This window comes from Cnephaeus nilssonii (genome assembly GCF_951640355.1).
Source record: "Cnephaeus nilssonii genome assembly, chromosome: 5".
NCBI lineage: Eukaryota > Metazoa > Chordata > Mammalia > Chiroptera > Vespertilionidae > Cnephaeus > Cnephaeus nilssonii.
Genome location: NC_137076.1, coordinates 26296158 through 26313143, shown reverse-complemented (window position 1 = coordinate 26313143; position 16986 = coordinate 26296158). Strand labels below are relative to the sequence as shown.

General features: G+C 39.1%; 1 protein-coding gene across 1 annotated transcript in view; it reads right to left on the bottom strand.

The window, feature by feature from the left end:
- Nucleotides 1-16986, bottom strand: part of LOC307098912 (olfactory receptor 7E24-like) — a gene marked incomplete at its 3' end in the record, with an annotated part of 280559 nt that overhangs the window by 58330 nt on the left and 205243 nt on the right. The window lies entirely within an intron of this gene.

Sequence of the window (16986 nt, the reverse complement as noted above, 5' to 3'; positions counted from 1 at the left end):
TGCGGGACACAGCTCCCCTTTGGGGCATTTGGCACGCAGGACAGACTCCGCTCCTCTTCGGGGAATCTGGGAGAGTGCACAGAGGCAGCTCCCCTTCAGGAATTTGAGAGTGTGCAAAGCCCTAGCCAGTTTGGCTCAGTAGAGAGAGCACACACAGGACGCAGCTCCACTTCAGGGAATTTGGCATGCTGGACACAGGTGCCTGGGATCCCTGACTCACAAGGCATTGACACTAAGAGCCAGTGACTCCAATTGTTGGTGCATGCACACACAGGGACCCTGATTCTCAATGAGAAACCGCACGAGGCAACAGAGACTCTGACACTCGATTCTTGGTGCAGTCACAGGGAAACTCTGACTCCTGGCACATGCTAAGGATCTCATTTTCGGCACATAACAACAGTGTGGTGCAGACAGGGCCCCTGATTCTAAGTATGCACACGAGACCACAAGGAACACCAGGGACACTGACCCTGGGCAAGCCTGGTTTCCACCAACCAATGGCAGCCACACATCCTAGTGTCTGAGCACTTCAGTGAAACCCGGGTGGAGCGAAGTCCCCACAGCACACAGCCCAGGTCCACGCAAACTGAAGCTTGAGCTTTCTGGTGATAGTCAGAATGGGGAGACGAAACAATTCACAGAGGAAAGAAAATGTGGAGTCACCAAGAAAGGAAATTAGTGAAACTGAAGCTTGAAACATGACCGAAAAAGAGTTCAGAGTAATGGTCGTGTAATTTATACATCGGATGGATGAGAAAGTCAACAACTTATGCAAGAATCAAGAAGAAATGAAAAGTGATATAGCTATAATCAAAAACACCATGGAAAGTTTCAACAGTAGACTAGAAGAAGCAGAGGACCGAATTAGTGAGTTAGAAGATCAGGTACAGAAACAAGCTCAATGTGAACAGCAATTGGAGATAAAAATTAAAAAGCAGGAGGAAAGCCTAAGGGAGCTTCGGGACAACATGAAATGAAGTAACATGCATATAATAGGGATGCCAGAAGGACAAGAAGAGCAGCAGGGATTAGAAAATCTATTTGAAGAAATAATGACAGAAAACTTCCCGGGAAAGTTTAAAAGTTAAACTTATATGGGAAAGATAAAAGTTACACAAGTACAGAGAGTTCCAAGCAGGATCAACCCCAAAAGACCCACACCAAGACATGTCATAATTTCAATGGCAAATATAAAAGATAAAGAGAGAATCTTAAAGGTGGCAAGAGAGAGACAGAGAGTTACCTACAAAGGAACACCCATCAGATTGTCAAATGATTACTCAACAGAATCACAACAACCTAGAAGAGAATGGAAGAAGGTATACAAATTGTTGCAAAGCAAAGGACTGAATCCAAGAATACTATATCCAGCAAGGCTATCAATCAAAATTGAAGGGGAAATCAGGTGCTTCGAAGACAAAAAAAGGCTCAGGGAGTTTATCACCATCAAACCAGCAATGCAAGAAATGCTAAAGGGAATACTGTAAAAAGAAGAAATAAACAGGTAAGAATGAACACAGACACAAAAATAGATATGACTACAAAAAAAAATACCTTTCAGTAATAACTATAAATGTAAACGGACTAAATGCTCCAATCAAAATACATCGAGTGGCTGAATGGTTAAAAAAACATGACCCATATATATGCTGTCTACAAGAGACCCACCTCAGAACAAGAGACTCACACAGATTGAAAGTGAAGGAATGGAAAAATATCTTTCAGGCAAATGGAAATGAAAAAAAAGCTGGGGTAGCAATACTTATATCTGACAAAATAGACCTCAAAGTAAATGCCATAACAAGAGATAAGGAAGGCCACTTCATAATACTAAAGGGAGAAATCCAACAAGAAGAAATAATTCTGGTAAACATACACACCCCCAATATAGGAGCACCCAAATACATAAAAAAAAACTCCTGGAGGATATCAAGGGAGATATTAATAGCAATACAATCATAGTAGGAGACTTTAATACCCCACTATCACCATTGGACAAATCCTCTAAACAAAAAATCAGCAAAGAAACATCAATCCTAAAGGACTCACTAGACCAGATGGAATTAATTGAAATCTTCAGAACATTTCACCCCAAAGCCACAGAATATACATTCTTCTCAAGTGCACATGGGTCATTTTCAAAGATAGACCATATGATGAGTCACAGGCAAAGTCTCTTCAAATTCAAGAAGATAGAAATTATATCAAGCATCTTCTCAGATCACAGTGGCATAAAACTGGAAATCAACTACAATAAATACAATCCAAAGAAATCAAACACATGGAGACTAAACAGCATGCTATTAAACAAGGACTGGGTCACCAGAGAGATCAAGGAAGAAATAAAAATATCATGGCAACAAATGACAATGAAAACACAACAATCCAAAATCTATGGGACACAGTGAAAGCAGTCTTGAGAGGGAAGTTCATAGCTCTACAAGCCTATTGCAAAAAACAAGAAACAATGGTAATAAATTACCTAACCCTACAACTCAAACAGTTAGAAAAAGAACAGCAAGAAAAGCCCAGTGTAACCAGAAGGAAGGAAATAACAAAGATCAGAGCGGAGGTAAAGGACATACAGACCAAAGAAACAATACAAAAGATCAACAAAACTAAGAGCTGGTTCTTAGAAAGGATAAACAAGATTGATGAAACTCTAGCCAGGCTCACCAAGAAGCAAAGAGAGAGGACCCAAATAAACAAAATCACAACAGAGCCCGCTAAGATACAAAGGATTGTTACAAAATACTACCAACAACTCTATTCCAACAAACTTGACAACCTGGAGGAAATGGACATATTCCTAGAAAAATATAACCTTCCAAAAATCAATCAGGAAGAATCTAAACAGCTCAATAGGCCAGTAACTATGGACGAAATTGAAGCAGTCATCAAAAAGCTTCTGGCAAACAAAAGCCCGGGGCCTGACGGCTTCACAGGAGAGTTATACCAAACTTTCAAGGAAGAACTAAAACCTATCCTCCTCAGACTATTCCAAAAAATTCAAGAGGAAGGAACACTTTCAAGCTCCTTCTATGAAGCCAGCATCACCCTAATACCAAAACCAGATAAAGACAACACAATGAAAGAGAATACAGACCAATATCCCTCATGAACATGGATGCCAAAATCCTCAACAAAATTCTAGCAAATCGGCTCCAGCAGTACATCAGAAAGATCATACACCATGACCAAGTAGGATTTATCCCAGGAATGCAAGGATGGTACAATATCCGCAAATCAATAAACGTGATACATCACATAAACAAATTGAGAGATAAATATCACATAGTCATATCAATTGATGCAGAAAAAGCATTTGACAAAATCCAACACCCTTTCTTGATAAAAACTCTCAACAAGGTGGGAATAGAAGGCTCATACCTCAACATAATAAAAGCGATATATGATAAACCCACAGCAAACATCATACTCAATGGACAAAAACTAAAAACATTTCCCCTAAGAACAGGAACAAGACAGGGATGCCCACTCTCACCACTCCTGTTTGACATAGTACTGGAAGTATTAGCCATTGCAATTAGACAAGAAGAAGAAATAAAAGGCATCCAAATTGGAAAAGAACAAGTAAAGCTGTCTTTATCTGCAGACAACATGATATTGTACATAAAAAATCCAAAAGACTCCGTCAAAAATTAATAGACTTAATAAATGAATTCGGCAATGTAGCAGGATAAAAAATTAACACCAAGAAATCTATGGCCTTTCTACACACCAATAGTGAACTTACAGAAAGAGAGACTAAAAAGGCAATCCCATTTACCATCACACCAAAAAAATTAAGATTCCTAGGAATAAACTTAACTCAGGAGGTAAAAGACCTATACGCGGAAAACTACAGAACACTGAAAAAAGAGATAGATGAAGACATAAACAGATGGAAGAACATACCATGTTCTTACACCATACACAAAAATGTCCATACTAAAAAATGTCCATACATAAAAAATGTCCATCATTAAAATGTTCATACTACCAAAAGCAATCTATAGATTCAATGCACTCCCCATTAAAATACCAACGGCATATGTCACGGACCTTGAAAGAACTCTCCAAAAATTCATCTGGAATAAAAAAAAATACCCCGAATAACCACAGCAATCCTGAGAAAGAAGAATAAAGTAGGAGCGATCTCAATACCAGATTTCAAGCTGTATTACAAAGCCACTATTCTCAAAACAGCCTGGTACTGGCACAAGAACAGACATATAAATCAATGCAATAAAATAGAGAATCCAGATATTGACCCAAACCACTATGCTCAATTAATATTTGACAAAGGAGGCATGAACATACAATGGAATCAAGACAGTCTCTTCAATAAATGGTGTTGGGAAAATTGGACAGATACATGCAAAAAAATGAAGCTGGATCACCAACTTACACCATATACAAAAATAAACACAAAATGGATACAGGACTTAAACATAAGACGGGAAACCATAAAAATACTAGAGCAATCCACAGGCAGAGAAATCTCAGACATATGCCAAAAGAACTTCTTCACCGATACTGCCCCTAGGGCAATGGAAGCTAAAGAGAAAAATAAACAAATGGGACTACCTCAAAATAAAAAGCTTTTTTACAGCAAAAGAAACTATCAACAAAACAACAAGAAAGCCCACTGTATGGGAGAACATATTTGCAAATGGTATCACTGATAAAGGTTTAATCTCCAACATCTACAGGCAGCTTATACAACTTAATAAAAGGAAGATAAATGATCCAATAAAAAAATGGGCAATGGACCAAAACAGAATCTTTTCAAAAGAAGACAGAAGGAAGGCCAAGAGATACATGAAAACAGGCATGTGTTTACTGTAAAAAACAGGCATGCTCAACGTCACTAATTATCCGAGAGATGCAAATCAAAACAACAATGTGGTACCATCTCACACCTGTCAGAATGGCTATCATCAACAAATCAACAAACAAGTGTTGGCGAAGATGCGGAGAAAAAGGAACCCTCGTGCACTGCTGGTGGGAATGCAGACTGGTGCAGCCACTGTAGAGAACAGTATGGAGTTTCCTCAAAAAAACTGAAAATGGAACTCCCATTTGACCCAGTAATCCCACTCCTAGGAATATATCCTAAGAAACTGGGAACACCAATAAGAAAGGATATATGCACCCCTATGTTCATAGCAGCACAATTTACAATAGCTAAGATCTGGAAACAGCCTAGGTGCCCATCATCAGATGACTGGATCAGAAAACTGGTACATCTACACAATGGAATACTATGCTGCCATAAAAAAGAAGGAATTCTTACCATTTGCAGCAACCTAGATGGAATTGGAGAACATTATGCTGAGTGAAATAAGCCAGTCAATGAAAGAAAAATACCACATGGTCTCACTCATTTATGGATAATAAAGAACATTATAAACTGTTGAACAAAAAGATAGATACAGAGGCAGTAAAGCATCAAACAGTCTGTCAGATTACAGCAGGAAGGTTAGGGAGAGGTGGGGAAGATAAGAGATCAACCGAAGGACTTGTATGCATGCATATAAGCATAACCAATGGATGCAAAACTCTGGGGGGTGAGGGTATATATGGGAGTGGGGTGGGGGGGCAATGGTAAGATATGTACACATATAATACCTTAATTAAAAAATAAATAAATAAAATAAAATAAATATAGAAACCAATGATGACTAGAGAAGGCAATTATAGACTCTACTCTGGCTTCTGGATGACTGTAAGAGCCAGTCGAAACAAATTGGAGTTTTACATTCATTGGTTAACAGTGGGCAAGTGAGCCAAAAAGCTTCAATTTTAGTAATCATATTGAAATTGTCCCAAATGACCATCACTCTCTTCTCTCTGAGAATCCAAACTAGAAAGAAAGTAGCTTGAATCTTCTGGGGCCCACTATGAAGAGAGATAGGTTGCCAAGAACAACAACGAATACAGGAAGATGTACAGCAAGATACTGAAACAGAATTCATCCAAATAATTTTTTTTAGCCCCAGGATCTAGCCATGCCTGAAACCAGTTATACCCAAGGACTTTCCAGTAATCAAACCAATAGATTCCCTTTATAGCTAACAAATAGGAAAAAAGTGAAGATACAAGCCAGAGACTACGAAAGTTTCCTGCAATATATGTATATATAATATACATATTATAAGATATATATATATATATATATATATATATATATATATATATATATATATATCGCATGTAACTATAGTGATAGACACACATACGATAAAGGACAAGTAACCAGAAAGAAACCCTTCAAATTAAAAACAAAAGGGTAAATGCTTCAACAGATGCCCTCATAAAGATATCTAAAGAGCCAACAAGCACATAAAAAAGTATTCAATATCATTACATGTCAAGTAAATACAAATTACAACCAAAACAAAAAACCAGGAGACAAGACAATCTCTTCAATAAATGGTGTTGGGAAAACTGGACAGATACTTGCAAAGAATGAAACTAGACCACCAACCTACACCATACACAAAAATAAACTCAAAATGGATAAAGGACTTAAATGTAAGATGAGAACATAAAAATTTTAGAAGAAGACATAGGCAGCAAAATAGCAGACATTTGTCATAGCAATATCTTTACTGCTATAGCTCCTAGGGCAATGGAAGCTAAAGAGAAAATAAACAAATGGGACTACATCAAATAAAAAGCTTCTGCACAGCAAAAGAATCCATCAACAAAACAACAAGAAAGCCCACTGTATGGGAGAACATATTTGCAAATGTTATCACCTATAAGGGTTTAATTTCCAACATTTACAGGGAACTCATACAACTTAACAAAAAGAATATAAAGAATCCAACCAAAAAATGGGCAAAGGACCTAAATATACACTTTTTGAAAGAGGACATTCAGAAAGTCAAGAGAATATGAAAAGATGCTCAAAGTCACTAATCATCCAAGAGTTGCAAATCAAAACAACGAGGTACCATCTCCCACCTGTCAGAAGGGCTATCATCAACAAATCAACAAACGACACGTGCTGGCAAGGATGCAGAGAAAAAGGAACCCTCGTGCACTGCTGGTGGGAATGCAGACTGGTGCAGCCACTGTGGAGAACAGTATGGAGTTTCCTAAAAACACAAAAAATGGAACTCCCATTTGACCCAGTAATCCCACTTCTAGGACTATATCCCAAGAAACCCGAAACACCAATCAGAAAGGTTATATGTACCCCTATGTTCATAGCAGCACAATTTACCATAGCTAAGATTTGAAAACAGCCTAAATGCCCATCAGCAGATGAATGGATTAGAAAACTATGGTACATCTACACAATGGAATACTACGCTGCTATAAAAAAAGAAGGAATTCTTACCATTTGCAGCAGCATGAATGGAACTGAAGAGCATTATGCTAAGTGAAATAAGCCAGTCAATGAAAGAAAAATATCACATGATCTCACTTATTTAAGGATAATAAAGAACATTATAAAATGATGAACAAATATAGATACAGAGACAGAGCAGCATCGAACAGACTGTCAAACTATAGGGGAACGGCTGGGGAGGGTTGAAGGGGGAGGTAAGAGATCAACTGAAGGACTTGTATGCATGCATATAAGGATAATAAATGGATGCAAGATACTGGGGGGTAGGGGAGACCGGGGGAAGGTCAATAGGGGGTAAAAAGGAGACATATGTACTACTCTTTGTAATATTTTAAGCAATAAAATAAAATTTTTTTAAAAAGAAACATAAAAAAAAAACCAGCACCCATTTATGATAAAAATCCTCAGCAAAGTGGCAACAGAGGAACCATACTTCAACATAGTGAAGGCCATAATATAAAAAACCTACAGCCATCATACTCAGTGGGCAAAATCTAAAAGCATTCCCCTTAAGATCATGAACAAGACAGGGATGTCTGCTTTTACCATAGTATTGGAAGTCCTAGACACAACAATCAGACAAGAAGACATCCAAATTGGAAAGGAGGAAGTAAAACTGTCATTATTCGCAGATGACATGATAGTGTACATAGAAAACCTTAAAGAATTCACCAAAAAAACTACTAGATCTAATAAATGAATGCAGAAAGTAGCAGGATACAAAATTAATACTCAGGAATTGGTAGCGTTTTTATTTTATTTTAATCTTCACCCAATGATTTATTGATTTTAGAGAGAGAGGAAGGGGAGAAATAGAAATATTGATGTGAGACAAACATCTATCAGTTGCCTACCATGCGTGTACGAAAGGGTGCTCAAACCCACAACCTAGGCATGTTCCCTGACCAGGAATTGAACACATACCTTTTGGTGTATGGGACTATGCTCCAACCAACTGAGCCATCTGGCCAGGGTTCAGTAGCCTTTTTATACAGCAACTAGAGGCCAGATGCATGAAAATTTGTGCAAGAATAGGCCTTCCTTCCTCCGGCTGCTGGCACCAGCTTCCCTCTGGCACCTGGGACTCAGGCGGCTTCACTCCAGCTGCAGGCAGGCACCAGGGACCCAGGCTTCACTCCAGCCTCAGCTTCGTTCAGAAGGACTTCCAGAATGACGTCCGGAAGGACGTCTGGTCTAATTAGCATATTACCTTCTTATTGTTATAGATAATGAACTATCAGAATGAGAAACTAAGAAAACAATCCTATTTAATATTGCAACAAAAAAAAACATAAGGTACCCAGGAATAAACTTAACCAAGGAGAAAAAACACACCTGTACATGGACTGGAAGAATTAACATCATTAAAATGACCATACTACCAAAGCAATCTGTAGATTCAATGCAATTCCTATTAAAATATCAATGCCTATTTCACAGACCTAGAACAAATATTTCAAAAAGTTACATGGAACTAAAAAAGGCCCCAAACCCAAACCACTATGCTCAATTAATATTTGACAAAGGAGGCATGAACATACAATGGAATCAAGACAGTCTCTTCAATAAATGGTGTTGGGAAAATTGGACAGATACATGCAAAAATATGAAATTAGACCACCAACCTACACCATACACAAAAATAAACTCAAAATGTATAAAGGACTTAAACATAAGACAGGAAACCATAAAAATACTAGAGCAGTGGTTCTCACCTACCTAATGCCATGACCCTTTAATACAGTTTCTCATGTTGTGGTGACCACCAACCATAAAATTATTTTTGTTGCTACTTCATAACTGTAATTTTGCTATTGTTATGAATCATAATGTAAATATCTGATATGCAGGATGTTTTAGGCGACCCCTGTGAAAGGGTCGTTCAACCCCCAAAGGGGTTGCGACCTACAGGTTGAGAACCGCTATACTAGAGGAATCCACAGGCAGAGAAATCTCAGACATATGCCGAAGCAATTTCTTCACCGATACTGCTCCTAGGGCAATGGAAACTAAAGAGAAAATAAACAAATGGGACTACATCAATATAAAAAGCTTTTGCACAGCAAAAGAATCCATCAACAAAACAACAAGAAAGCCCACTGTATGGGAGAACATATTTGCAAATGTTATCACTGATAAAGGTTTAATCTCCAACATTGACAGGGAACTTATACAACTTAATAAAAGGAAGATAAATGGTACAATAAAAAAAAAATGGGCAACGGACCTAAATAGATACTTTTCGAAAGAAGACAGAAGGAAGGCCAAGAAACATATGAAAACATGCTCAAAGTCACTAATTATCCGAGAGATGCAAATCAAAATGACAATGTGGTACCATCTCACACCTGTCAGAATGGCTATCATCAACAAATCAACAAACGACACGTGCTGGCAAGGATGCAGAGAAAAAGGAACCCTCGTGCACTGCTGGTGGGAATGCAGACTGGTGCAGCCACTGTGGAGAACAGTATGGAGTTTCCTCAAAAAACACAAAAAATGGAACTCCCATTTGACCCAGTAATCCCAATTCTAGGACTATATCCCAAGAAACCGGAAACACCAATTAGAAAGGATATATGCACCCCTATGTTCATAGCAGCACATTTCACCATAGCTAAGATTTGGAAACAGCCTAAATGCCCATCAGCAGATGAGTGGATTAGAAAACTGTGGTACATCTACACAATGGAATACTACGCCGCTATAAAAAAGAAGGAATTCCTACCGTTTGCAACAGCATGGATGGAACTGGAGAGCATTATGTTAAGTGAAATAAGTCAGGCAATGAAAGAAAAATACCACATTATATCACTCATTTATGGAAAATAGAGAACATTATAACCTGATGAACAAAAAGATAGATACAGAGTCAGAGCAGCATCAAACAGACTGTAAAATTACAGCGAGAAGGCTGGGGAGTGTTGGGGAGGGGGGGAAGCGATCAACTGAAGGACTTGTATGCATGCATATAAGCACAACCAATGGACACAAGACACTGGGGGGGATGGGATGAGGGCATGCGACAGGGAGTAAGAGAGGCTGGGGGGAGGTCAATGGGGAAAAAAGGAGATATATGTAATACTATAAACAATAAAAAATAGAAAAGAAAAAAATCATCTATAATAGTAAAAGGATAATATGGTAAAAAAGAAAAGAAAAAAAGAAAAGAAAAGAAAAGAAAAGAAAAGAAAAGAAAAGAAAAGAAAAGAAAAGAAAAGAAAAGAAAAGAAAAGAAAAGAAAAGGAAAGGAAAGGAAAGGAAAGGAAAGGAAAGGAAAGGAAAGGAAAGGAAAGGAAAGGAAAGAAAAGAAAAGAAAAGAAAGTGCTGGCCAGATATTTGGAACAATTGGAATTTTCATGCATTGATTTTATAATTATAGGTGGAATAAACATAATTGAAAAAGCGGAATACCTACCAAATTAAACATGCAGTCTACCCTTTGATTTACTAATCTTATTTTCACGTACAAAGCATTTACCAAGAGGAATAAGTGTTAAGTCTGCCAAAAGAACAATTAGAAGGCAAAGAGACATTATGTGGAGAAAAGCCACACACATAACTGTACATATTGTATTTTAAAATATATATAAAGATCAAGAACAAGCAATCCTAATAAATTGTAATAAAAGTCAAAATTGTGATTGCTCTTCTTGTTTTGAGGTCACAATGAACTTACATAGATATATCTTTCCCTTCGGACAGAGTGACATAATGGGACTGGACTACAGAGATAACAGTGCTGCTCCAAACTGAGGCCAACTCTATAGAATCAGTTGATGTGCCAGAGGACGGTAATAAATCAGCAAAATGACAATGCTAAAACTTGCTCCAAAATCTAAGAGGCTATATACGGCCATGATAGAGAAACTTACAGAGATGTCCATGGAACTGCTGCTTGTTAGGTAACTTAAGCACTCACTATTCCATTTGAACCAATATTGGTTGGTAAGACCAATAATTAGGAAAATGACTGGAAACTAGAGCCCACAGGCACCTATGCATCTGTCTCCCTGTCTCACGGTCCCACTAAACTAAAAATAAGGGATTCATCCTCTGTCTTCCGATTCTCAAACAAACTATTTTAGACAACTCTAACCTGGAACTGCATAAGAAAGTGATTCTGGGAAATGAAGTCCCAGCCATGCCCAAATTATCACACAGAAGCCAGCCCCGCCAGCTTTACTTCTAGCTTTCTTCTCACAAGATCTTTTTACTCTGAAAACATTGGGTCCAATTCCCAGCCATGAGCAAGAACAAAGAACAAAATACAAAAACTACATATCAGATGAGACACTTCTTTCAAGACCTTCACACTTATTAATTTCTGATTAAATTACTTAGTAGACAGAAAAGGCTTTGAGTAGTAAAAACTCATAACTTCAAAAACAGTAGTTTCTTAGTAAAAAGGGGGAAAATATTGAGTGCACTTGTTGATTTCTGTTTTATATCCAACATATGAGTGAAACCATATGATTCCTATCCTTTACTCTCTGACATATTTCACTTAGCATGATACTCTCAAGATCCATCCATGTTGTCACAAATGGCAGTATTTTGTCTTTTTAATGGCTGAGTAGTTTTCAATAATATGTATATACCACACCTTCTCTTATCCAGTCATCTGTTGAAGGAAACTTAGGTTGTTTCCATATCTTGGTTATTGTGAATAATGCTGCAATAAACATAAAGGTACTTACATACATCTTTCTGAATAAACTAGAGGCCCAGAGTGTGATTGAAATAGCTAGAGGAGGCACCCCACCTCCCACTGTGTGAGGAGGCACCCCCGGGGAGCCAGGAATGATGCCTGACTGGCAGCGTCACCCAGTCCCCCTGCCTGTGTCCACTCTGGGGCTGCCCAAGCCATTGCACCTGCTCAGGCCGTCACCCTGCCTCTGTCTCAGACTTCGCTCCGGGCCTCTCCTAAGCACTCAACCTCCTCCTGTCTTGTCGTGACCCATTTCGGAGTCCTGGCCTAAATTGCATATATTTTTTTTCTCAAATTTTTCAGGTGAATACCCAGAAAAGAAATAGATGAGTGATAAAGTAATCTATTCTTCATTTTTTATGAACCTGTATACTGTTTTACATAGAGGCTGCACCAATTTTCATTACCAAAAGTGTTCCTTTTCTCCACGTCCTCTCAAAATCTTATTATCTTTTGTTATTGATAATAGCAATGCTAATAGATATGAGGTGATATCTCATTCTGGATTTTATTTGCATTTTCCCTGTAGCTAGTGAACTTGAGCTTTTTTTCATATATCTGTTGGCTCTCTGCATGTCTTTTTTGGGAAAATTGTATGTTCAGTCTTCTGCCCATTTTCAAATTGAACTGCTTTGTTTTTTGTTGTTGAGTTGAATTAGTTCTTTATATATTTAGGATATTAGCCCCTTTATTGGAGATATTGTTTGCAAATACCTTCTCCCATTTAACTAGTTGCCTTTTTATTTTCAAATCTTAAATTTGCCTTTCAATTTTTAGGGTGATTTCATAAATAGACACTTTGAATACTTTAACATAAATTATATCATTTTTTCAATTAATTCCACTGAATTTAATACAACACATCTCCACTTAATAGCATGTACACATGCGTACATACCCTCACACATGCTTTCTATTTTATTATAATGGTAGTGTGCTTCTGTTTCCCCCTATTCTCTATGTAGTTCATAAGCATCTTCCTCTTCTGAAAAGAATCCACTTGGCAGGCAGTCTCTGAAGAGAAAGTCAAAAGGATCTTCATTAATTAGAAGTGTTGCATGGTGATAAAAAAAGATAACAGACCCAATATGTTTATAATGATGGCTGACCCAGCTCAGTATTTTTAGAAATACTAAAAATGGTGACCATGCAAGACAGATTTATGGTGATGTTAAGAACAGAAATTCACTTTTATCAAGTGCACACTGTATGTCACAGAAACTACACTAGAAAAGTAATATGCATCGTCTCATGTAATCATTCATCTGTCCTACAATGTAAAAAATATTTACCACTCTCATTGTATAGGTGAGGTATCAGCAGCTAAAATAACTTTGTCAAGGTCACAGAGATGTAACATGGTAGACCAAATTCTATTCCAGGAAGTTTGACTCAAGATTCTACTTTATAAATTATAGCTCTATACTGTAATTTGGAAGAATTATATCTAAAAATTAATTTAGCTCTGGCTGGTTTGGCTCTCTGGTTAGACTGGTGGCCTATGGACTGAATGGTCAAGGGCATGTACCTCAGTTGCAGGGGTGCATGTGAGAACCAATATCTTTCCCACATTGATGTTTCTCTCTTTCTCTCTCTCTCTCTCTCTCTCTCTCTCTCTCCCTCTCTCTCTTTCTCTCTCTCTCTCCCCCCTTCCACTCTCTCTAAAAATCAATAGGGGGGGGGCAGGGAGGGCGGGGCAAATATTCTTAGTGAGGATTAAAAACAGAAAATAATTGAAATAAAAGATATAGATAAGTAATGACAATAATATCTGTAATTTATTGAGTTATTATTATAATTAAAGGCAATTTAACTTGGACCAATATAGGTGAGACAACCTGGTACAAAGAAGGTCTTTCATAATACTCAAAATCTCTTAGTTCACTCAGAAGGCAATCTACACTAATAAAGAGAAACATGCAAATTACTGTCACTCTGCTATGCTACCAGCCAATCAGAGTGAGTATGCAAATTAACCTGAAACCATGGCAGCACCACCACCACCACCACTGCTCCGGGCCTGTTGGGGTCAGAAAAGTTGGGGACCAGCACCTGAGCTGCAGCCTGGGAGAGGAAGAAGCCGCCTATCCCATGATCCCAGGCCGAAGACAGCCAGAGAAGTTGCCCACACTGCATCCCAGGGAAGACAGAGAAGCCACCTGCCTGTGGTACAGGTGCCAGCACCTGCGGCTGGCTACAGCGTGGTAGACAGAGAAGCCGCCCACCCCGCAGTCCCAGGCACCAGTACCTGCAGCTGGCTGTGGCCCAGGAGACGGAGAAAACTGCCCACCCCGCGGTCCCGGGTGTTAGCACTTGCGGCTGCAGCCCAGGCAAAGCCACCTGCCCACCATCCCCTGCAGCTGCAGCCAGACTGGGTGCCTATGGCTGACCAGAGGGAGGGAAGCCCGGATCCCGGGTGCCTGTGGTTGACTGGAGAAGGGAATCCTGGGTCCCAGATGCGGGGCTGAGGCAGAGGTGATTAGGGGCAATCAAGCCAGCAGGGGAGTAGTTAGGGACAATCAGGCTGGCAGGCAGAAGAAGTTAGGGGCAATTAGGCAGGCAGGCGAGCGGTTAGGAGCCAGCAGTTCTGGGTTGTGAGAGGGATGTCCGACGCCAGTTATTCCCTAAGGGGTCCCAAATTGGAGAGAGTGCAGGCCGGGCTGAGGGACACCCTTCCCACTCCCCCCACCCCCATGCACAAATTCCATGCACCGGGCCACTAGTGATAATAAAAAAGGAATAGAAACTAACTTGCTGAAGAGAATGTCAGGAGAATTTATGTGGATGGTCAGGCATCTCTAAGTGCTGATATTTAAGTGGAAAGTTGAGTAAGAAAGGAGAAGAATATTCCAGACATAGATAATTAATTTTAATGGTTCTCAGGTTCAAAGAAGTCTTCCTGAAGAACTACAAGAAAGCCAATATGTCTAGACAAACTTAGCATGCAATGGAATCACCGATAATGGGTCCCAGCTGCAACAGTTCTGATTCAGCAGGTGGAGTAGGGCCTGAAAATTTGAATTTATAAGCTCCCAAGAGATGCTTACAATGCTGATCCAGGGACCAATGAGGAAGTTGGAAAGGGATAGAAGAGACTAGATCAGGCGTCCTCAAACTACAGCCCGCGGGCCACATGCGGGTGTTTTTGCCGTTTTGTTTGTTTTACTTCAAAATAAGATATGTGCAGTGTGCATAGGAATTTGTTCATAGTTGTTTTTGTTTTTTATTATAGTCCGGCCCTCCAACAGTCTGAGGGACAGTGAACTGGCCCCCTGTTTAAAAAGTCTGAGGACCCCTGGACTAGATTATGAAGGGTTTAGAGTCCTTGGCAAGGATTTCAAATTTCATTCTAGGACTAACAGAAAATGGTTGGAAGGTTCTAAGCAGAGAAGTCACAAATTCTGGTTACACCTAAAAAATAAATCTGGCTATCAAGTAAAGGGAGAGATAGTGAACACTGAGAAGCTATTTAGGACATTCTTGCAAGAGCAAAATGTTTATATGAGCTGTTTTTGAAGAATGGGACAAGCAAATCATATAACTAAAGCTCAGATTATTTAATTACTTTGGTATAGGGAAAAAGAAAAAGTAAAATGACTAACTCAGGGGGTGACATCAGTGACCTGAAGAGTGGAAATTTCTCACCTGAAAACATGGGCGCAGCTATATGTTAGTGAATGTTGACAGTGGAAACAAGAAGAGAGTTAAGTAGGATGTCGCCAGCATGCAGTTAAAGTTCCTTCTACTAGTAGACATCACCTGTCTGTGTATCTTTTGTGTGTGTGTGTGTGTGTGTGTGTGTGTGTGTGTGTGTGTCTTTATTCTAATGGATAAGCTTTGGAAGTTTCCTGTTTTACAGGAACCTCCTCTTGCAGGGAGAACAGGAATATCCTTAGTGTTAGACACTGTCATTAACCCAAATCTAAACAACAGAGGAATCAGGGGAACCTGGTCAAAGTTGTAATAACAATCAGGGGCAGGTGGGTGCTTATGATTGGACCACAAGGCCTCTAGAAATTTGAAGACGATGATAGAGGCCTAAAAATTACCATTTTTTAACTGATATTTTATTTATACCCTAGGGTTTCAGATTTTAAAATCAATATTTTTAAAGTATGATTCTCAATCAGGTTTAATATTACCTTATTATTTCAAACTCTGCACTCCCTTTCTATCAAACATTTTTGAGTTGGGATTTCTATATCCATTAAGATTTTCTATGGGGAACTCCCCACTCCCCAAATTTCAATACTTCATCTCCTCTCCTTGAATTTTCCCATCACTGAATCCAACACTGGGTTTGTAATTTGTAGAACATTGCTGACTATTTAAAGAACTACCTTGGAATTGTCTTTAAAATCTCCCCAAAGTAATTTTATTAGTAAGAAGATATCCCAAGTTGACTTCCTTGCCAAGCAGACTCTGAAACAGCAATTAACATGCAGGATCTTTACTAGGCAGTGCTCCTGGAATCAACACCTGTGGTAGAGCAGATGTATAGTTATGAATTTGGCCTCACTTAAAGAGAGATATGGGAGAAACCAAGATGGCGGCATAAGGTAATCAGCTGTCTCATATGGGTCCCAGCTGCAGCAGTATGTGCTGCCTCTCACAACCACACCAAAACTACAACTAAAAGACAAAATGCCTATCATCCAGAACCATGGGAAAGCTGGCTGAGTAGAACTTCTACAACTAGAAGGAAAGAAAAAAGTGCATTGAGACTGGGTAGGAAGTGCAGAGGCGCAGAACAGCAGAGGTACAGAGGTGCGCAAAAGGGGCTGGCAACTGGGTACACTGTCTTTTTGCAATCAGAAGGGAGATACAAGCTCCCGACTGCTCTGAACTCCAGTTTCCTGCAAGACTCTGGGGACCCAAACTCCTACATAGAGAAACTGAATTGGGG